This window comes from Hemitrygon akajei, chromosome 29 (genome assembly GCF_048418815.1).
Source record: "Hemitrygon akajei chromosome 29, sHemAka1.3, whole genome shotgun sequence".
NCBI lineage: Eukaryota > Metazoa > Chordata > Chondrichthyes > Myliobatiformes > Dasyatidae > Hemitrygon > Hemitrygon akajei.
Window position 1 is genome coordinate 3,560,255 of NC_133152.1, and position 23,998 is coordinate 3,584,252.

A 23,998-nucleotide genomic window follows, 5' to 3' on the forward strand; every position below is an offset into this window, starting at 1 on the left:
GTAAAAACAGGTTGGAGCAAAATAATAGACATGATAGGATGGTAGTTTGAAGTGTGTGTATTTTAATGCTAGGAATATTATAGGTAAAAATCATAACAGCAGAATTAGGCCATTTGGCCCATTGAGTCTGCCCTGCCATATCACCTTGGCTGATCCAGTTTTCCTTTCAGCCCCAATCCCCTGTATCTCTTCATGCCCTGACTAATTAAGAACCTATCCACCTTTGCCTTAAATATAGCCAATCACTTGGTCTCCACAGGTGCCTGTGGCAATGAATTTGCCCCTCTCTGGCTTTAGAAATTGCACCTCATCTCCATTCTAAAAGGACACCCCTCTATTCTGAAGCTGTGTCCTGTAGTCTTAGAATCCACTGCCATAGAATCCACTCTATTGAGTCTTTTTAACATTCGATAGGTTTCAATGAGGTTACCCCCTCATTCTTCTGAATTCCAGTGAGTACAGTCCCGGAGCCATTAAATGCTTCTCATTTGACAAGCCTTTCAATCCCAGAATCTTTTTCATGAACCTCCTTTGAGCCCTCTCCAATGTCAGCACATCCTTTCTTAGATAAGAGGCTCAAAGCTGTTTACAATACTCCAAGTGAGGCATCACTAGTGCCTTCCTTAACTTTGCTTTTATATTCCAGTACTCTTGAAATGAACACTACCATCACATTCCTCACCACCAACTCAACCTGCAAATTGCCCTTTAGGGGACCTTGCACAAGGACTCCCACGTTCTTTTGCACTTCAGATTTTTGAATTTTCTCACGATTTAGAAAATAGTCTGTGCTTTCATTTCTTCTGCCAAAGTGCATTACCATACACTTACCAACACTATATTCCATCTGCCACTTCTTTGTCTTTTCTCCCAATCTGTCTAAGTCCTCCTGTAGCCTCTGTACTTCCTCAAAACTACCTGCCTCTCCAGCTGACTTCGTATTGTCCGCAACCTTGGCCACAAAAGAAACAGTCCTGTGGAATGCTACTAGTCGCCGGTAGCCAACCAGAAAAAGCTCCTTTTATTCCATCTTTGCTTCCTGCCAATCAGCCAATGCTTTATCCATGGTAGTATCTTTCCTGTATTACCATGGGCTCTTAACTTGTTAAGCAGCTTCATGTGTGGTACCTTGTCAAAATTCTTCTGAAAATATAAGTACACAACATCCACTGAGTCTCCATTGTCTGTCATGCTTTGTTATTTCTTCAAAGAATTCCAACAGATTTGTCGGGCAGGATTTTCCCTTAAGAAAACCATGGTGTCTACAGCCTATTTTATCATGTGCTTCCAAGTATCCTGAAACCACATCCATACAAATGGACTCCAACATCTTCCCAACCACTGACATCAGACTAACTGGCCTATAATTTCCTTTCTTTTGCCTCTCCTTTCTTGAAGAATGGAGTGACATTTGCAATTTTCCATTCCTCTGGAGGCATGCCAGAATCAATTTATTATTGAAAGATCATTACTAATGCCGCCACAATCTCTTAAGCCACCTCTTTCAGAACCCTGTAGTCCAGGTGATTTACCTACTTTCAGATCTTTTAATTTCCCAAGAACCTTCTCTTTAGTTATGGTAACTTCACACACTTCATACCCCCGACACCTGGAACTTCCATCATACTGCTAGGGTCTTCAGAAGTGAAAACTGATGCAAAATACTTACTCAGTTGATCCACCATTTCCTTGTCCCCCATTACTAACTCTCCATCATTATTTTCCAGCAGTCTGATATGTACTCTCGCCTCTCTTTTACACTTCATATATCTGAAGAAATTCTTCTATCTTCTTTAATATTACTGACTAGCTTACACTTGTATTCCATTATTTCATTATTTATTACTTTTTTTAGTTGCATTCTGTTGATTTTTAAAAGCTTTCCAATCCTCTAACTTCTTACTACGTAATTATTGCTGTATTATTTGCCCTCTCTTTGGCTTAAGTTGGTTTTGACTTGTCAGCCACAGTTTTGGCATCCTGACTTTAGAATACTTCTTCCTCTTATATATCCTGTGCCTTCTGAATTGCTTTCAGAATTCCAGCCATTTCTGCTGTGCCGTCATATCTGTCAGTGTCCTTTTCTAACAAACTTTGGCCAGCTTCTCGCTTGTGCCCCTTTACTCCACTGTAAAAACTGAATTTAGCTTCTCCTTCTCAAATTACAGGGTGAATTCTATCATATTATGATCACTTGGTCCCTGAGTGTTCCTTTACCTCTAATCAAATCTGGTTCATTGCACAACACGCAATCCAGGATAGCTGATCCCTTAGTGGGCTTAACCATGAGCTGCACTAAAAAGCCATCTCATGGGCATTCTAGAAACTCTCCCTCTTGGGATCCAACGTCAACTTGATTTCACAATCTACGTGCATATTGAAATCCCCTGTGACTCTATTGTAACTTTTGGTAGGCATTTTCTGTCTCCTGTTGTAATATGTAAATCACATCTTTACTACTGTTTTGGGGAGGGGGTGTCTGTCTGTAACTCCCATCAGAGTCTTTTTACCCTTGCAAACATGAGGAAATCTGCAGATGCTGGAAATTCAAGCAACACACAGAAAATGCTGGTGGAATGCAGCAGGCCAGGGAGCATCTATGGGAGGGTCTTGGCCTGAAACGTCGACTATACTGCCTCCTATAGATGCTGCCTGGCCTGCTGCGTTCCACCAGCATTTTGTGTGTGTTGTTCCTTAGCTCTACTCACATTGATCCAACACCTTCCAACCCTATGTCACCTCTTTCTAGTGATTTGGTTTAATTTTTTACCAACAGAGCCATTCCACCCCTCTGCCTGTCCTCATGATGCACTGTGTATCTTTGAATGTTAGGCTCCCAGCTGTGATCTTTGTTCTGCCACAAATCATTGATGACCACAACTTCATACGTGGCAATCTGTAACTGTGCACCAAGTTCATCTACCTTATTCTGTATATTGCTATAGCATCTTCGGTCTTGTGTTCATGCTTTTGATTTTGTCCGCCTTTAACATTGCAATTTATCCTGTTGACTGCAATTTACCTCTATCATCAGCCTCTCCTTGCTAGCAGTCTCCATACACACTGCCTGTTTGTAAACTAACTACCTCATCTTCAGCACTATCATTCCTATTCCCACTACCCTGTCAAATTAGTTTAAACCCTCCTAAATGGCTCTAGCAAACCTGCCTGAAAGGATATGGGTCCCCCTCGGGTTTGGGTGTAACTCGTCGCTTTTGCACAGGTTGTACCTTCCTAAGAAGAGATCCCAATGATCCAGAAATCTGAACTCCTGCCCCTGTGCATTCATCTGGAAAATAGTCCTATTCTTAACCTTGCTAGTGCGTGGTATGGGCAGCAATCCACAGATTACTGTTCTGGAGATCCTGTTTTCCATCTTCTCTCTAGCTCCCTAAAATCTCATCCGGACCTCCTCAGTGGTTCGTCCACTGCGCCTGTACAGGTAGAGCTCAAAAATAGGAAGGGTGCAATCTGTAGTACAATGAATAGCTCCAGGGACATTGAAGAACAGATATCCTGTCAGAGTAAGGAAAGGTAAAACAATGGGGTTATTGTCTTAGGGGATTTCAACTTCTTTCATATAAACTAGGACCACCTTAGTGCAGGATGTTTAGATGGGGCTGAATTTGTTAGGTACATCCAGGACATTTTCTTAAATGAATTCGTAGATAGTTAGGGAAAAGTGACCATAACTCCTTATGTTTTAAGATGCCTGTAAATAAGGATAAGCATGGACCTTGCAGGAGACTATTATGTTGGAGCAGAGCAAATTACGAGAGTATTGGGCAGGAACTAAGGAGAATTAATTGATAGCAATTGTTTTTGGTTAAGTTCACATCTGACAAGTGGGGGGTGTTTAAAGACCAACTGCACAGAGTACAGGGCAGGTATGTTCCAGTAAGAAGGAAGGACAAGGATGGCAAGGTAAGAGAGCCTTGGATGTCCAGAGAGGTGATGAATTTAGTCAAGAAGAAAGGAAAAGTATGTAAAGTTAAGATCAAACAGAGACCTTAAGGATTCTAAAGAAGTCAGAAAATAACACGAGGGGAATGTGGAAAGCCAGGAGAGGCCATGAAAAGTCCATGGTAGGTAGAATTAAAGAGAATCCGAAGCCATTCTATACATACATCAAGAGCAACAACTAGGGAGAGAAGAGGTCCACTCAGTGATAGAGGGGGGAATATATGCTTGGGTGTAGAATATGGGTGAGGTCCTTAATGAGTACTTTACCTTAATTTTTACCAAGGAGAAGGACACGGAGGATAGAGAGGTCAGTGCCGTGCATATTGATATGCTAGGGTACTTTGAGGTAAAGGAAGATGTGGTATTTGGTCTTCTAAGGAGCATTAAGGTGGTATATCCTGAGGCCTGATGGGGTATATCCTAGGTTATTGAGAGAGGCAAGAGAAGAAATTGCTGGTGCCTTTTCCAATATCTTCGTGTCATCTCTAGACACAGGCAAGGTCCTGGAGGACTGGTGAGTAGCTAACGTTCCATTATTTAAGAAATTGTTGTGACCCACTTTCTGTGCAGGCGAACTGGCTCACAAATAGCCAGCGCGCAAGGAGAGACTTTGGTAATGCACCTCTGACGTCATTTCCGCCCGGAGAGGGCGGGAACTAGGGATTAAGAGCCAGCGCCGTGAAGTTTGAACAAACTAGTCTCGGAACGACTTACCGACTGCGTGTCGTTGTTTCTAGCTCTGTATGTAGTACATCGCTACAAAAGGAACAAGGGATAATCCTGGAAACTATAGACTGGTGAGTCTCACGTCAGTGGTAGAGAAGTTACTGGAGAGAATTCTTGGGGAAAGGATTTATGAGCATTCGGAAGATCATTGCCTTATCGGGGGAGCCAGCATGGCTTTGTGCAGGGCAAGTCGTGTTGTACTAACTTGAATGAGCTTTTTGATGAGGTGATGAGGGTTGTTGATGAAGTTAAAGCTGTGGATGTTGTCTGCGTGGATTTTAATAAGGTGTTTGACAAAGTCCTTCATATGAGGGTAATTCAGAAGATGAAGATGCATGGGACTCTTATTGAATTGGCTAATTAGATTCAAATGGTCTTGTTCTTAGAAGACAAAGGTCATAGTTGAAGGAAGTTATTCTAGCTGGAGGTCTGTCATTAGTGGTGTTCCGCAGGGATCTGTGCTGAGACTTCTTTGTGATGTATAGAAATGACATGGATGAAAATGAATAGGACATGAGTAGGTTAGTAAGCTTGCAGATGATATGAAGAGTGGTGGTTTTGTGGATAGCACTGATGACTGCCAAAGAATATAGTGGAATCTAGATCAGTTGTAGATATAGGCAGAGAAATGGCAGGTGGAGTTTAACCTGGTCAGTTGTGTAGTGTGGCACCTGTGTAGGTCAAATGTAAAGAGATTGTTGATGATCTTGTGATCCAAGTTCATAGCTCCCTGAAAGTAGCTACATAGGTTGTTAGGGTGGTCATGCTTGTCTTTATTAGTGGAGGCATTGAGTTCAAAAGTCAGGAAGTTGTGTTGTAGCTTTATAAAACTCTAGGCCGCATCTGGAGCATTATACGAAGGATATTGAGACTTTGGAGATTGAGAGGGTGCAGAAGAGTTTTCCAGGATAGGACATATTCTGTGAGAAGTTTCACATACTTGTGTTGTTGTCTTTCGAGCGGCAGAGGCTGAGTGTTGATCTGATGGAGGTTTATGAGATTGAGTGGCATGAATGTACCGTAGATTCCGGATTATAAGCCGCTACTTTTTTCCCACATTTTGAACAGCTTTGAACTCTGCGGCCTATAATCCAGAGCGGCTAATACATGGTTTCTTTTCATGCCGCCTCGTAAACATTTTGCCTCGTAACAGTAGACCAATAAAATTGATGAGTAGTTCACAGAGGTCCAATGAAATTGTACGATAAATCAAGCGCACTTTCACAATTAAATTATTGTAAATCAGTCATTTGTACTCACCCTCATCAACATGGAAAATACTCGAAGAAAAGCAAGACCCGAGCGCGTCAGACCCGATTAGACCCGATCGCGTTACGCAAGCGCGTCAGACCCGATCGCGTTACGCAAGCGCGTCAGACCCGATTAGACCCGATCGCGTTACGCAAGCGCGTCAGACCCGATTAGACCCGATCGCGTTACGCAAGCGCGTCAGACCCGAGCGAAAACGCTGCTTTTAAGTTAAAGTCGATCAATAACTTTTCCTGGTAGGCTGCAGTATATATATTTTTACCAGTCGCTAGGAGATATTGGAATGTTGTTCGTGCTGTTCAGTAAAAAAGTATATGCAACGTAATTTGTGTTACCGATACGTATGTATATTTAAAAGTAGCGGTGCGGCCTAAAATCCGGTGCGGCCTTTACAATTAAAAAATTGATTTTATTTCTAAAATTAGAGCCTGCGGCTTTTAATCAGGTGCGCTCTGTAGTCCGGAATCTACGATAGGTTAGACGGACTATCTTTTTCCATGGGTTGGAATGTCTAATACCAGAGGACATGCATGCAAAATGAGAGGGGATAATTTCAAAGGAAACATGAGAGGCAATATTTTTACACAGGTGGGTGACTGGAATGCGTTGCCTGAAGAGGTGTTCGAGGCAGATGCCTTAGAGCAGTGTTTCCCAACCTTTTTTAGCCTAATGCCTCCAAAACGCCTTCATACTTGCCAAAGCCTCTCTTAGACAGGATATACTTTCCGGCACCCCCTTTGTATAAAAATGTCTACCATATGCTAACATGAGAAAACTGATACTGCTTTAAATTTTTATTTGTCTTTAAATTTAGCATACACAGTACCTGTGCACTGTACAGCAGTTTCAATATCAATGTGATCCTTGAGCGTGAATGTTATTAGCAAGAGTTGAAATATCTGGTTCAAGTTGTGATAGCAAACTCCTGAACTCCCAACATGTAACGATGTCCAAGCCATTTCTGTTTTTTGAGAGTATCTGGTTCATTGCACTGAAGCCTCTTTCAACAAGGTAGGAGGATGGGAATGTAATGAAGAGCAGTTTGGTTCCTCTCTAAAGACCAGGAAACTTGAAATGGCAGTGTAGCCACATACCACAAACCACATACCTCTTTCTGTTCTTCCACCTTGCAAAGTAATGGGTTAATTACTCAGTCCAGAATTTCCAGATCTTTCAAATCCTTGAATCGATTCTGAAAATCCTCTTTCAGTAACTGCAGATACTCTTGCAAATCACCATCTGTGAAAGAGAGTACCATACTTTCCATGCAGGGAAACTGAGAACATTCTTTTCCCACTGTTTTCCAATTTTCCAATAAAAGTGGACACTGCACTTTTTGTCTGGTTAAATTGAAATTCTCACCCTGCAGTTTCATATTTGGAATGTTCATTTTGTCATGCAGATCGGCTATGTATGCCACATCTTCATGTAGAAGCTCAATCTCGTTTCCCAAGCGCTTGTTGACTTTGAGCAAAAATTCAACCACATTGTCAAAAAGATCAAAGAAAAGTTTTAAGTGGCAGCCTTTTGACAGCCAACACAGTTCAGTGAGAAGAAGCAGTTGTTCAAATTATTCATTGTTATCTTGGCATAAACATAGAAAAAAAACCCTACAGCACAATACAGGCCCTTTGGCCCACAAAGCTGTGCCGAAAATGTCCCTACCATAGAACTACCTAGGCTTACCCATAGCCCTCTATTTTTCTAAGCTGCACGTACCTATCCAGGAGTCTCTTAAAAGACCCTATAGTTTCCGCCTCCACCGCCGCCGCCAGCAGCCCATTCCACGCAGTCACCACTCTGCGTTTTAAAAAAAAAACTTCTGACATCATCTATGTACCTACTTCCAAGCACCTTAAAACTATGCCCTCTCATGCTAGCCAGTTCAGCCCTGGGAAAAAGCCTCTGACTATCCACATGACCAATGCCTCTCATTATCTTGTACACCTCCATCAGGTCACCCCTCATCCTCCGTCGCTCCAAGGAGAAAAGGCCGAGTTCACTCAACCTATTCTCATAAGGCATGCTCCCCAATCCAGGCAACATCCATGTAAATCTCCTCTGCACCCTTTCTATGGTTTCCACATCCTTCCTGTAGTGAGGCAACCAGAATTGAGCACAGTACTCCAAGTGGCTGTGACCAGAGTTATATATAGCTGCAACATTACCTCTCGGCTCTTAAACTTAATCTCATGATTGATGAAGGCCAATTCACCATAGGCCTTCTTAACCACAATCTGCATAGCAGCTTTGAGTCTCCTGTGGACTTGGACCCCAATATCCCTCTGATCCTCCACATTGCCAAGAGTTTTACCATTAATGCTATATTCTGCCATCATATTTGACCTACCAAACTAAACCACCTCACACTATTCTGTGTTGAACTCCATCTGCCACTTCCCAGTACAGTTTTGCATTCTATTAATGTCCCGTTGTAACTTCTGACAGCCCTCCAGACTATCCACAACATCCCCGACCTTTGTGTCATCAGCAAATTTACTAACACATCTCTCCACTTTCTCATCCAGGTCATTTATAAAAAGCACAATAAGTTGGAGTCCCAGAACAGATCCCTGAGGCACATGACGGATCACTGGACTCCATGCAGAATTTGACCTGTCTGCAACCACTCTTTGCCTTCTGTGGGCAAGCCAGTTCTGGATCCACAAAGCAATGTTCCCTTGGATCCCATGCCTCCTTACTTTCTCAATAAGCCTTGCATGGGGTACCTTATTAAATGCCTTGCTGAAATCCATATACACTACATATACCACTCTTCCTTCATCAATGTGTTCAGTCATATCCTCAAAAAATTCGATCAGGCTCGTAAGGCTGAACTGCCTTTGACAAAGCTATGCTGACTATTCCTAATCATATTATGCCTCTCCAAATGTTCATAAATCCTGCCTCTCAGGATCTTCTCCATCAACTTACCAACCACTGAAGTAAGACTCACTGGCCTATAATTTCCTAGGCTATCCCTACTTCCTTTCTTGAATAAGGAAACAGCATCCGTAACCCTCCAATTCTCCGGAACCTCTACCGTCCCCATTGAAGATGCAAAGATCATTGCCAGAGGCTCAGCAATCTCCTCCCTCACTTCCCATAGTAGCCTGGGATACATCCCGTCCGGTCCCGGTGACTTATCCAACTTGATGCTCTCCAAAAGCTCCAGCACATCCTCTTCCTTAATATCTACATGCTCAAGCTTTTCAGCTTGCTGCAGGTCATCCCTCCAATTGCCAAGATCCTTATCCGTAGTGAATACTGAAATGAAGTATTCATTAACTACCTCCGCTATTTCCTCTGGTTTCATGCACAATTTTCCATTGTCACACTTGATTGGTCCTATTCTCTCACATCTTATTCTCTTGCTCTTCACATACTTGTAGAATGCCTTAGGGTTTTCCTTAATCCTGTCCGCCAAGGCCTTCTCATGGCCCCTTCTGGCTCTCCTAATTTCATTCTTAAACTCCTTCCTGCTAGCCTTATAATCTTCTAGATTCCTATCATCTAGTTTTATGAATCTTTCATAAGCCCTTCTTCTTGACTAGATTTACAACAGCCTTTGTACACCACGGATTTTGTACCCTACTATCCTTTCATGTCTCATTGGAATGTACCCACTCAGAACCCCACGCAAATATCCCCTGAACATTTGCCACATTTCTTCCGTACGTCTCCCTGAGAACATCTATTTCCAATTTATCCTTCCAAGTTCCTACCTGACAGCTTCATGTTTAATTGGAGTAAGGGCAAATGTTTCCTTAACTTACCTGTTCCTATCCCTCTTCAATGATAAGGAGATAGAATTGTGATCACTGTCTCCAAAATGCTGAGAGTCTTTACACCTGACCAGGTTCATTTCCCAATACCAGATCAAGTACAGCCTCTCCTCTTATAGGCTTATCTACATATTGTGTCAAGAAACCTTCCTGAACTCGCCTATCAAACTCTACCCCATCTAAACACCTCACTGTAGGGAGATGCCAGTCAATATTTGGGAAATTAAAATCTCCCACCACAACAACCCTGTTATTATTATACCTTTCCAGAATCTGTCTCCCTATCTGCTCCTTGATGTCCCTGTTACTATTGGGTGGTCTCTAAAAGTCACCCAGTAGAGTTATTAACCCCTTCCTATTCCTAACTTCCACCCACAGAGACTCCGTAGACAACTGCTCTATGACTTCCTCCTTTTCTGCAGCCGTGACACTATCTCTGATCAACAGTGCCCCACTCCCACCTCTTTTGCCTTGCTCCCTATCCTTTCTGAAACACCTAAAGCCTGGCACTTGAAGCAGCCATTCCTACCCCTGCACCATCCAAGTCTCTGTAATGCCAACAACATCATAGCTCCAAGTGCTAATTGACACTCTAAGCTCATCAGCTTTATTCATAATACTCCTCGCATTAAAATAGACATCTCAAACCATTGGTCTGAGCGCATCACTTCTCTATCACCTGCCTATCCTCCCTTTCGCACTGTCTCCAAGCTTTCTCTATTTGTGAGCCAACCTCCCTTTCCTCCGTCACTTCAGTTCGGTTCCCACCCCCCAGCAATTCTAGTTTAGACTCTGCCCAATAGCCTGAGGAAAACTTCCCGCCAGGATATTGGTCCCCCTCGGATTCAACTGCAACTCGTCCTTTTTGTATAGGTCACACCTGTCCCAATGATTCAGAAATCTGAATCCCTGCCCCCTGCTCCAATCCCTCAGTCATGCATTTATCCTCCACTTCATTCTATTCCTGTTCTCACTGTCGCATGGCACAGGCAGTAATCCCGAGATTACTACCTTTTGAGGTCCTGCTTCTCAGCTTCTTTCCTAACTCCTTGTAGTCTGTTTTCAGGACCTCTTCCCTTTTCCAGCTATGTCGTTGGTACCAATATGTACCACGACCTCTGGCTGTTCTCTTTCCCACTTCAAGATCTCTTGGACATGATCAGAAACACCCTGGCACCTGGGAGGTAAACTGCCATCCATGTTTCTCTCCTGCGTCCACAGAATCGCCTATCTGACCCCTAACTATAGAGTCCCCAATCGCTGCTGCCCTCGTCTTCCTTTCCCTTCTGAGCCACAGGGCCAGACTCTGTGCCAGAGGTGCGACCACTGTTGCTTCCCCCAGGTAGGCCGTTCCCCCCCGCCCCCAACAATATGGAAGCAGGAATACTTATTGTTAAGGGGGACAGCCACTGGGATACTCTCTAGCACCTGCTTCTTGCCCTTCCCTCTCCTGACTGTTACCCACTTATCTGTCTCCCCAGGCCAAAACTGGCAAAATATTTTGCTATTTAATGGATGAGCTATAATTTTGATGATAGCAGATATTACAAGTATCATGCTTAAAAAAAAAAGTCGCTGGCTGAAGTTTTTGGCTGTGAGATGTTGACAATGAATTACACAGTGGATTGCACAGAGACTTGGAATTTCTTTTTGCCACTAAACCAGCACAAGCAATTATATTCCTAATTGGAATACCTTTATCCTCAATATGCATTTTGATTCTTTGTTGATATTTGTATTTAATTTTTTATATACATTTCCATTTTTGATAAATTGTACATATGCCATTAGTAATGCCTTCTCTCACACAGTTGACTCATCAATTTGTAACCCAAATTCTGATTTTCTTTTAGCTCTGTTCAGAGTTGATACTGTCTTCACTCATTTTGTCAATATGACGAGCTACAGAGTTATTAGTCAGAGGAATTAATTTTAAGATATTGGTTTCCATTTTGAGAACAGTGGTGAGCACTTCTGATACAGCAGCCATTATTGATATTTCATCAATTGTATGAGACTTTCCACGCTTTGCAATCATGTTGGAAATGTTATGAGAAGCAATGAGATCATTATCTTTTTTGGCAAATGACTCGAATGTGCAATGCTTTTCAAATGCTTTCATCTCTGGAACTGAATGATACCATAAGTAGCCTTTTCAAGATGACTTTTATGGAAGAGTTCCTGTAATCCTGTTAGTTTCGTGACTTCATTTGACAGTACAGTATAACAAATAAAACACATAGGGCATTGCTGATCTGACTGGAATGGAATAAAACCATACTCCAGGTATGTAACATTGTGTTGACACACATTCTATAGTTTCTGTTTCTTAGCAGGATTAGAATTCAAGGCTTCACCTGCTTTCTGACTCATAGAGATTGTGCCATATGTATTTATTCATTATTAATAGGGCTAAGTTAAAATAAAAAATTAATACAAACTTGGAATCCCTATCGGATGTTGACAGTAGCAGTGAGTTGACACAGATGGAATAATGGTAGTGGCACGCAAAAGAACGACGAGGCAAAGATGAAGGATAAAAACGATTGCGACAGCGAAAATTACATTGGCAGAAATTTAGATTGGAATCTGAATGTTAGTGGGGATAGAGCTGGTGTTTGGCAAGCTACCTTTATACTATTCCAGTTAACATGAATGACTAATCATGTAAGATCTCATAATCCTCAGCAATGGTTTTTGACTGTACATGTGAATCCCAGGTCGCTTTGAACAGCTCAAAGGATCTTTGCGGTTGGCAGGTTCACTGATTGGCTCTGTTTTGCTGTCTGATTCTGGCCAACGCTGTATCGTTGCACGACCTGTTTTCTGTAGATCTGTAGACAAAGTTGAGAGGGTATGCTTCAATTACCAACTGTTAAATTGCATGAACTTGTTTCGTGTTAGGAGAAAAGGGGAACTGTTGGGCATCCTGGTCGCTAGTGTATGCATCCCCAATAATATCTGTTTGGTTGGTAAGGTTGGATGAGATTGCCGAGTTTCAGATGCATTGTGACGACAAGTGCTCACTGCGTGCAGAGCTGTGCTCTTGTGCCTCATCCTTTGTTTTTGGCAGTGTCTGTTTTACTCACAGTCAGTCAGGGCTCGTGCCTCAAGTTATGATGCCACTTACTGCCACTACCTCCCCCCCCCCCCCCCCCCCCCCCAGAAGTATCTTGAATACTCCCTGATAACTCCCGTTTCCCCTATCATCCCCTTAGGACACGTAACTGCCCCCGTTGGGAATCACTGCATATCACTACATTGGAGACTTTTAAGAGACATTTAGATAGGCATGTGAATGTGAGAAAAATGATAGGATATGGGAATTGTATTGGCAGAAGAGATTAGCTACGTAGCTATTTGATTGCTAAGTTAATTGGTTCGGCATAAAATTGTGGGCTCAAGTGCCTGGTTCTGTGGTGTACAGTTCTATGATCTATGTTAAAGATAGAAACCATCAGTTGTGTCACCTTTAAGAATGTATATTGATGTCATGATATAGGTCTGTAATTTTCTTCACCAGTACCCTCTGGTTCATTGGATTTGAAAACTCATTGCCTGCTGATATTTGACGTTGACCTTTGCTGTGAAATTTAACTAAAATGTGGATGTGAAAAGACAGGGTAATTTTTAATGCCAAGTACCAATTCATCTTTTTCTGAATCATTTGGAATAATTTGTTGTCTCCTTGATGAGAGTCTGCATGGTTCAGCAGGTATGATAAATAATGTGTTCTATACCAGAGAGGAAAATCTTACTAAAAGCTTTTTACACACGTCTTTGAAATTTGCTACCTTTCAGTAATATGCTTTGAACTATCGAAGTGGGTCTTTGATCAATCTAGAGCTCGTAGCATTAATAGAGTCGTCTGTGAACCATATATTATCTGACTCTATCCTCACTTCCTTCTATTATTTCACTGACGAACATAGTAAGCTTGTTCAGTTGACATTTAGTTCCATCCAACTAATTGGTCCATATTTCTTTTGAATTTGTTTTTTTTAATGCCACATGGCCTCATAGTTTTGGAGTTTTTGTCAAATTTAATGATACAAGATATCTGTCATATTGCAGCATATAACCCTTCTTTCTACTGATATTCCATTTTGCGCCACTTTTTGGAGGACTAAAAGTTACCATATTTCATTTATTTACTTGTAATTTTTGTAGATGAATGTAGATGAATTGTCCTTTTTTTGTTTCATTTGAGGATAGTGTTGAACTTTCTGAGTAATAAATGCACAGCCTTATGGTAAATACAGATATTTTTAATTCCTAAAGAAGCACAATTCTGTCCTCCAAAAGCTGAACTTACACCATGCCATCACCCTAAGAGTTGTACTCTATAGTTAAATCTGCAGCGATCAAAGGAAATATCCCTCATTTGTATAGATGGAGTGAACTGCAGTCTTCCTGCTTAACTGCTATTTGCAGGAGCAATATAGAAATTTTATTTAAAGCTAGCATCATATATTCAATACACTTAATAAATCAAGACATGATTGAAATATTTTTGGCTGTTCAACATTGTCCTTCATGCTCATTGGGCCGAAATTCTTGAATCACCTATGGAAACATCATGGGGCACCAAACGGTGTGGGAACGTTGCAGTCAAATATACAATAAAAAGAAAACTGCATTGGTACAGTAGTCAGAACAGACATGGGATGACAAGGCACAGAGATGAAATGCTGAACTAAAATGCATCCAAATTAGTGCAAGGAGTCTGATGACCAAGGCAGATTGATCAGAGCTCATGGTTAGAGGATGATTACTTTGCTACACAATTGCTAGAGATCTAACAATCAAAGCGGAGTGGTATCCATTTAAGCTGCAGAGAGATATAAGAAAATTGTACTAGAAGGATATATTTCCACAATATTAACTATGATTATTTTGGTATGGAAGGAAAATTACAAGATAGAATTTTTAAAGTGCAGCTATATAAGCTTTCTGATCGCATACGTAGATGGTTCTACAATACAAGGAGGGGTCTACTGAACATAATTCTAGGGAAAGTAGCTAAGCAAGCATTTGGATTGTCAGTGGAGAGCATTTTGGTGATCGTGTCCACAAGTCAAAGTTTCAGGGTAATTACAAGAGGGGGTAATGATGGTCAGGAAATTAAGATCTCAAATCAGGAGAAGGCAAAAGAAGGCAAACTCTTTAACAAGGGAGGAGAGCAAAAGATAGAAAATTATCGACCAGTTAGCCCAGCCTCAGTGGTTGGGAAGTATTGGAGTCTATTATTAAGGATGAGATTTTGTGGTGGTTGGAGACTAATGATAAAATAAGTCTTGACTGACAAATCTGTTAGAGTTCTTTGAGGAAGTAACAGGCAGGGTGGACAAAGGAGAGGCATTTCCTTTGTCATTTACTTGGATTTTCAGAAGACATTAGATAAGGTGCCACACACGAGGGTGCTTAACAAGATAAAATCCTATGGTGTTACAGGAAAGATACTGGCATGGATAGAGGACTGGCTGACAAGCAGGAAGCAGCGAGTGGGAATAAAGTGGGCCTCTTCTGGTTGGCTGCCAGTGACTTGTGGTGTTCCTTGGTTCAGTCTTGGGACTGCTCCTTCTCACATTATTTGTCAATAATTTAGATAATGGAATTGATAGCTTTGTGGCAAATGTTCGCGGATAATACAAAGATAGATGGAGGGCTAGGTAGTGCTGAGGAAGCAATGCAGCAGGACTTGGAGAAATTGGAAAAATGGGCAACAAGCACTTGCCTTTTTCACCACAGACTCAACCTATAAATTAACCTTCTCGGAGTCTTGCATGAGGACTCCTGAGTCCCTCTGTGTCTCTCAACCTTCTCCCCATTTAAGTAACAGTCCACACAGCTCCTTTTACCAAAATGCATCATCACACATTTCTCACTGTATTCTATCTGCCACTTCTGTGACCATTTTTTGAACCACTCAGCATGCTTATAAATTCCAGTGACTACAGGCCCAAAGCTGCCAAACACACCATTTGTTAACCCGTTCATTCCCGGAATCATCCTTGTAAACCTCCTCTGGACTCTCTCCAATGACAACACATTCTTTCTGAGATATGGGGCCTAAAACTGTTGAAAATACTCCCAAGTGTAGCCTGACTAGTGTCATACAAAGGCTCAGCATTATCTCCTTGCTTTTATATTCTTTTCCCCTTGAAGTAAGCCCCTCATGGGAAGTTTAAGATAGCACTTTTGAAATCAGTCGACAGCCTGCTGATGGTTCACAAAGCAAGAAATACTTTGAATAACACATTGTCTTTGGAAAATTGTAGTAAACGATCACCACAAACAATGAAGAGGCGATTGAAGGTGAGACTGACTCAACAGTGTATGTGTGAGTGAGGTTGTGGCAGGTTCAAAGAGAAGTGGTCAGAGGAGGGTCAAGGTGTGTTAGAGGAGAAGTGGTTGGAGTCAGAGATGGAGTTGGAGCAAGAGAAGCGGAGGAGTTTCGGAGCCCATCCATCTAAACCGAGAGCGAGGTGTTATTGGTCAAGGTGCCGGGCCGACTTGGAAAAGTCGGGTACAGGCCAGAACGTGGCTGTGGTGTCCAGATCCAGAGTGATTTGAAGTGACAGCTGCTGGGCCCTAGTGCGGGGAACAACCCGGTGTTTGGACAATTTAAACACCATGCTGCATGGATTGATGAGACTGGGTGTTGGGACTGGAGGTTGCTGTTCCGTGATGTTTACTCCATGCTCTGCAACACTGAGACTGAAGCTGTGGCCTGCTCTGGCTGCTCCGGGCTTTGTATCTATGGACTCACTTTAGTTCTGAATGCCATTGTTTGCCTTTATTGTTTACAAAATATGGGTTTTTGTTGGTCTTTTTTAAAAGGCTTCTTTTGGGTTTCTTGTTTTATGGCTGACTGTAAGGAGACAAATCTGAAGGTTGTATAATTTTTACATACATTGAAAATAAATGTACTTTAAACTTTGAGAAGGTTAAGTTGCTTGGCATTTAGGGTTGGGTAGTAAATTGGATTAGACATTGGTTTTGTGGGAGAAGCCAGAGAGTGGTAGCAGATGGTTGTCTTTCTGGAGGCCTGTGACCTGTTCTACACCACAGGGATTGGTGCTGTGTCTGTTATTATTTATCATCTACATCAGCGTTCTGGATGATAATGTGGTAAACTGATGTAGTGGATGGAGCTTGCAGTGGGATCTGGACCAGTTGGAAAAATTGGCTAAGAAATGATAGATGGCATTTAATGCAGACAAGTGTGAAGTATTACACTTTGGAAGGGCAAACCAGGGAAGGGCTTATACGGTGAGTGGTAGTGCACTGAGTAGTACAGTAGAACAGAGGGATCTAAGAGTACAACTCCATAATTCCTTGGAGGTGGCATCACAGGTTGATAAGGTCGAAAAGAAATCTTTTGGCATATTGGTTTTTCATCAAAGTGTAGAGTGCAGGAGTAGATGTTATGTTGAAGTTCTCTAAGATGTTGTTGAGGTTTAATTTGGAGTATTGTGTGCAGTTTTGGTCACCTACCTACAGGATAGATATCAATAAGATTGAAAGAGTGTGGAGAAAATTTAGAAGGATGTTGCTGGGATTTGAGGACCAAAGTTATAAGGAAAGGTTGAATAGGTTAAGACTTTATTCCCTGGAGTGCAAGAGAATGAGGGGAGATTTGATAAAGATGTACAAAGCTATGAGGAAAATAGATGGGGTAAATACGAGTAACCTTTTTCCGCTGAGGTTGGGAGAGAGTAGAACTAGAGATCATGGGTGAAGGGTGAAAATTTTAGGGGAACTTGAGGGGGAAATTCTTCTATGAGATACAACGCAGAATAGCCACTTCCAGCCCTTTCAGCTGCTCTGCCCAGCTACCCCTGATTTAACCCTAACCTAATCTAAGGACAACTTACAGTGACAAATGAACATCTTCGGACAGTGGGAGGAAACCAGAGCACCTGGAGAAAGCCCATGCAGTCACAGGGAGAACACACAATTTCCTTGTAGGCAGCAGCAGGAATTGAACCCGGGTCGCTGGTACTGCACTACCATGCTGCCCAGATTCTCGTACTTGCAGTTGCTTATATCTCCTCTTGGCAGTAATAGTTATAGGGAATAGTTACTTGCAGATAGGACTCCATCATACGAGTTGGTGTCATTCAGAAGTGAAATGAAAAGTAAGTGCTAGTATGTTCCAATAAGGGTGAAAGGTAAAGCAAGTCTAAAGAATTACGGGAGTCAAAATATAGGGTGATAAATAAAGGAGAAAAAAAACCGTTTAACCCGTATAGCAAACTGAAAACGGGATCTATCAAGAGCGTAGAATATGTAAGGAAGTACTTGAGGAAAAAAGCAGTTAAGGAGTGGGACGCGAAGTATTACTGGTGGACAACACTAAGAAAGTCCAATTTTATAAATATATTAAGAGCTAGAGGATATGCAAGGGAAGAGGAGAACTGAATGTCAATCTCTTTGTGAACCCAGAGGACATAGATGAGGTCTTAATGAAGGCTTTTTATCTGATTTCATTACAGAGAAAAATGTATCATTGCCAAGGGGAATGGTGAAATTCTGAACATATTATCATTTTTAAAAAAAGGAGGACATCTTGTATATTTTAATAGGCTTATGGTTTGATAAGTCCCAAAACCCTTCTCAACTTTAACCCAGGTTGTTACTGGAAGTCAATGGGAAGATTGCTGGGGCCATGACAGAAATGTGTACCAGGTAACTGGAGGATAGCAAATGTTATTTTATTACACAGAAAAGTGGCAGATGGAGTTCAATCTGGGTAAGTGTGAGGTGATGCATTTTGGAAGGACAAACCAGAAGGCTGAGTACAGGGTTAATGGTCATTACTTAAGAGTGTGGATGAACAGAGGAATCTTGGGGTTCAAGGTTGCTAGGATAGTTAAGAAGGCCTATGGGATGCTTGGCTTCATCAATATGGGGATTGAGTTCAAGAGTAGACAGGTCATATTGCAACTCTACAAATCTCTGGTGAGACCGCACTTAAGAGTATTGTGTTCAATTCTGGTCACCTCATTATAGGAAGGATGTGGAAGCTATGGAGAGGGTGCAGAGGAGATTTACCAGGATGTTGCCTGGATTGGAAAACAAGTCTTATGAGGCAAAGTTAGCAGAGCTGGGACTTTTCTCTTTGGACCATAGAAGAATGAGAGGGGACTTGATAGAGGTCTACAAGATTATGAGGGGCATAGATAGGGTGGATAGTCAGTACCTGTTTCCCAAGGCATGAACACCAAGGTAAGGGAGGGAAGTTAAGGGGAGACATCAGGGGTAAGTTTTTTTACACAGAGGGTTGTGAGTGCCTGGAATGACTTGCCAGGGATGGTGGTGGAGGCTAAAACATTAGGGGTATTTAAGAGCCTCTTGGACAGGCACATGGATGAAAGAAAAATAGAGGGTTATGGGGTAGTGTGGGTTTAGTACTTTTTAAGGAATATATGCGTCGGCACAACATGGAGGGCCGAAGGGCCTGTACTGTATTCTAGTGTCTAATGTTAGTACATTATCAAAAAAGGCAGCAGAGATAAGCCAGGTAATTACAGGCCTGCTTGTGAAATGTTAATGGAAGGGGAATTATAGGAGAATGTTCTGAGGGGCAGAATTAAAGTGCATCTGGAAAAGCTGGGATAAATCAAATAGTCAGTGGGATTTTATTAGAGTGAGGTCTTGTCTGACCAATTTGATTGAATTTTTTCATAGGGTGACAAAATACATTGATGAGGACAGTGAGATTTGACTAAGATTTTTGCAAGTCTCATAAGAAAGAATTGATCTGAACTGTTAGAGCTCTGGGATCCAGGGCAAGTTGGCAAATTAAATCCAAAATTAGCTTGATAGTAGGAGGTAGATGGCAGTGGAGGTTTTTGGGTTTGGAAGTCTTTGTCCAATGGTGTGCTAATGGAATCAGTGCTGGGATGCTTAAGTGTTTGCCATATACATGAACAATACGAACATGAAAGTAGGAAATGTGATTTGGAAGTATTCAGATGACATAAAAAAAAATCAGTACTACACCCTAACCTCGTTATATGCGGGGGATACGTTCCTCGCAGTCGACCCATAATGTGAAATCCCATAATGTGAGTAATTATTTAAATGGAGAAAATAGGGGTGCATTCCAGAGGGCTTCCTAAATATGTTTTATCTGTAATTTATTCACATTTTCATACCAATGCGACACAAAAACAGTACCACGAGGCACATTCGTATTATATTTCATCAATTTAAGGTAATATTCAATGTAATAAATCATAGGAAGTTAACATACTAGGGTGTAAAGTACTCACCAACAGTGGCAGGTATGTTCGCTGTGGGAGATGAGTGGTTGTTGTGGTGTCAAGCAGCTTTACGTGGATAAGGTGCATGGATGGTTGTGGTCGTCAGGATCATATCAAACACAGCAAGGGGTGAAGGAAGACTCACAGAACTCTTAGAACTCCCGGCAGCAGGAGATGACACTGGTTTGAAGAAAGTGGTGAGGGTTGTTTGCTTGGCAGCATTTTGTTTTTCAGCATCAATTTGCTTGTAGGGAAGAAGGGTTGACAGCAGAGAATGACTGAAATGCTGACTCCGTTCTAACAACACACACAAAATGCTGGTGGAACACAGCAGGCCAGGCAGCATCTATAAGGAGAAGCACTGTCGACGTTTTGGGCCGAGACCCTTCGTCAGGACTAACTGAAAGGAAAGATACTAAGAGATTTGAAAGTAGTGGGGGAAGGGGGAAATGCGAAATGGTAGGAGAAGACCGGAGGGGGTCGGATGAAGCTAAGAGCTGGAAAGGTGATTGGCGAAAGTGATACATAGCTGGAGAAGGGAAAGGATCATGGGACGGGAGGCTGCGGGAGAAAGAAAGGGGGGGGGGGAAGCACCAGAGGGAGATGGAGAACAGGCAAAGAGTGATGGGCAGAGAGAGAGAAAAAAAACAAACAACTAAGTATGTCAGGAATGGGGTAAGAAGGGGAGGAGGGGCATTAACGGAATTTAGAGAAGTCAATGTTCATGCCATCATGTTGGAGGCTACCCAGCCGGTATATAAGGTGTTGTTCCTCCAACCTGAGTTTGGATTTATTTTGACAGTAGAGGAGGCCATGGATAGACATATCAGAGTGGGAATGGGACGTGGAATTAAAATGCGTGGCCACTGGGAGATCCTGCTTTCTCTGGTGGACCGAGCGTAGGTGTTCAGCGAAACAGTCTCCCAGTCTGCGTTGGGTCTCACCAATATATAAAAGGCCAATCTGGGAGCACCGGACGCAGTATACCACACCAGCTGACTCACAGGTGAAGTGTCGTCTCACCTGGAAGGACTGTCTGGGGCTCTGAATGGTGGGGAGGGAGGAAGTGTAAGGGCAGGTGTAACACTTGTTCTGCTTACAAGGCTAAGTGCCAGGAGGGAGATTGGTGGGAAGGGATGGGGGGGGCGAGTGGAAAAGGAAGTCGCGTAGGGAGCGATTCCTGTGGAAAGCAGAAAGGGGGGGAGAGAAAGATGTGCTTGGTAGTGGGATCCAGTTGGAGGTGGCGCAAGTTATGGAGAATTATCCGTTGGACCTGGAGGCTGGTGGGGTGGTAGGTGAGGACAAGGGGAACCCTATCCCGAGTGGGGTGAGGGCAGATGTGCGGGAAATAGGAGAGATGAGTTTGAGAGTTGACTTGTATTGGCGGGAAAGTGGCGCTTCTCATCCCAGCAGTGAGACTTTGTGGCGTGCACACGTGACTTGTATTGGCAGGAAAGCAGTGCACCTCGCATAACTGAGTTTTGGACGCATATAAAGAGACATTGGTAGAAATAGGTTCCTCGCATAACTGTGAATCTGCATTGTCTGAAGACACATATAATGAGGACAGTGTGTATAGTTGATTGTAGTCATGGTTACAGAATGATGTTGATTAGTTGGTAAGGTGGACAACAATGGCAGGTGGTATTTAATTGTGTTAATGTGAGGTGATGCGTTTCGGGGGACTATTAAAAGTTGGGCAAACACAGTAATATTAGGTCTCGGTTGAGACTTGGTGTGTAAGGCCACACATCCCTGAAGGTGGCAGCACAGGTAGATAAGGTGATACCTGCCTTCATTGATATGCATAGAATACAAGAGCTGCTTCATGAAACATTGGTTAGACTGTACCTGGACTATTTTGTACAGTTCTGGTCACCACACTATTGCATGGGGAAATGTACAGAGCTGATTTATCAGGATATTGTGTATAATGGAGTATTTCAACTATGAGGAGAGACTGGATTTACTTTCCATGGAGCAGAGGAAGCCAAAGGGAGATCTGTCATATGTGTGTAAATTACAGAAGACTTAAATAGTGTAGATAGTAGACAGTTTTTCACCGTAGAAGACATATCTGAAACAAGAGGCTTTGGTTTAGGATAAGGGGCAGCAGTTCAGAGAGAAGCTGAGGAAGATTTCTTTTCATTTAGAGGGTGGTTAGAATTTGGATTACACTGATCCAGTAGAGGTGAAGGCTGGTGCTTCCACAGCAGGCATTTGAATTACCAAGACAGAAATGACGATGGACCAAATATAATTCGTACATATCTGTGCATGGTGGTTGACATTGGCAAGGTATGCCAAAAAGTCTGTTTCTGTGCTTTACCAGGACAGCAGCGGTTCAAGAAGGTTGTTCATCAGTACCGCATTAAAGAAAGTTAGAGATATATAGTAAGTACTGATCTTGCCTGTGATGCCCAGACCTCAAAAATAAATTTGGAGGTAGAGTTTGTCTATCTGTGAGACTGTTCACATTTGGCAAAGCAATGTAAAGGAATGATTAGCATTTACAGCAGGAGTCATAGAAAGTGGATTTCTCTGTCTGCAGGATTAGAAGATATGCAGTGCCCAGAAAAAGTATTCACCCCCTTGGAAGTTTTCACGTTTTATTGTTTTATAACATTGAATCACAGTGGATTTAATTTGGCTTTTTTGTCACTGATCAACAGAAGAAGACTTTTGTGTCAAAGTGAAAGCAGATCTCTATGAAGTGATCTAAATTAATTACAAATATAAAACACAAAATAATTGATTGCATGAGTATTCACCGCCTTCAAGTCCGTATTTAGAAGATGCACCTTTGGCAGCAATTACAGCCTTGAATCTGTGTGGTTAGGTCTCTATCAGCTTTGCACATTTGGACACTGCAATTTTTCCTGATTCTTCTTTACAAAAATGCTCAAGCTCTGTCAGATTGCATGAGGATTGTGAATGAACAGCCCTTTTCAAGTCCAGACACAAATTTGCAATTGGATTGACTCTTCCTTGGCCACTCCAGGACATTAACTTTGTTGTTTTTAAGACCTTCCTGTTTAGTTTTGGCTTTTATTCTTTGGGTAATTGTCTTAGAAAAAATAGAACATTACAGCACAGTACAGGCCCTTCAGCCCTCCATGTTATGCTGACCCATATAATCTTTTAAAAAAAAGTACTAAACCCACACTACCCCATAACCCTCCATTTTTCTTTCATCCATGTGCCTGTCCAAGAGGCTCTTAAATACCCCTAATGTTTTAGCCCCCACCACCATCTCTGGCAAGTCATTCCAGGCACTCACAACCCTCTGTGTAACAAACTTACCCCTGATGTCTCCCCTAAACTTCCTTCCCTAATTTTGTACATATGCCCTCTGGTGTTTGCTATTGGTGCCCTGGGAAACAGCTACAGACTATCCACCCTATCTATGCCTCTCATAATCTTGTAGACCTCTATCAAGTCCCCTCTCATTCTTCTACGCTCCAAAGAGAAAAGTCCCAGCTCTGCTGACCTTGCTTCATATGACTTGTTCTCCAAACCAGGCAACATCCTGGTAAATCTCCTCTGCACCCTCTCCATAGCTTCCACATCCTTCCTATAATGAGGTGACCAGAATTGAACACAATACTCTTAAGTGCGGTCTCACCAGAGATTTGTAGAGTTGCAACATGACCTCTCTACTCTTGAACTCAATCCCCCTGTTAATGAAGCCTAGCATCCCATAGGCCTTCTTAACTACCCTATCAACCTGTGCAGCGACCTTGAGGAATGTATGGATTTGAACCCCAAGGTCCCTTTGTTCATCCACACTCTTAAGTAACTGACCATTAATCCTGTACTCAGTCTTCTGGTTTGTCCTTCCAAAATGCATCACCTCACACTTGTCTGGATTGAACTTCATCTGCCATTTTTCTGCCCAACTCTGCAGCCTGTCTATATCCTCTTGTAACCTTTGACAACCTGCAGCTCCATCCACAACTCCTCCAATCTTGCTTGAAAACA

General features: G+C 42.3%; 1 protein-coding gene across 5 annotated transcripts in view; it reads left to right on the top strand.

Moving 5' to 3' along the window:
- usp48 (ubiquitin specific peptidase 48) overlaps positions 1–23,998 on the top strand; it is a 249,502-nt gene that overhangs the window by 26,622 nt on the left and 198,882 nt on the right. The window lies entirely within an intron of this gene.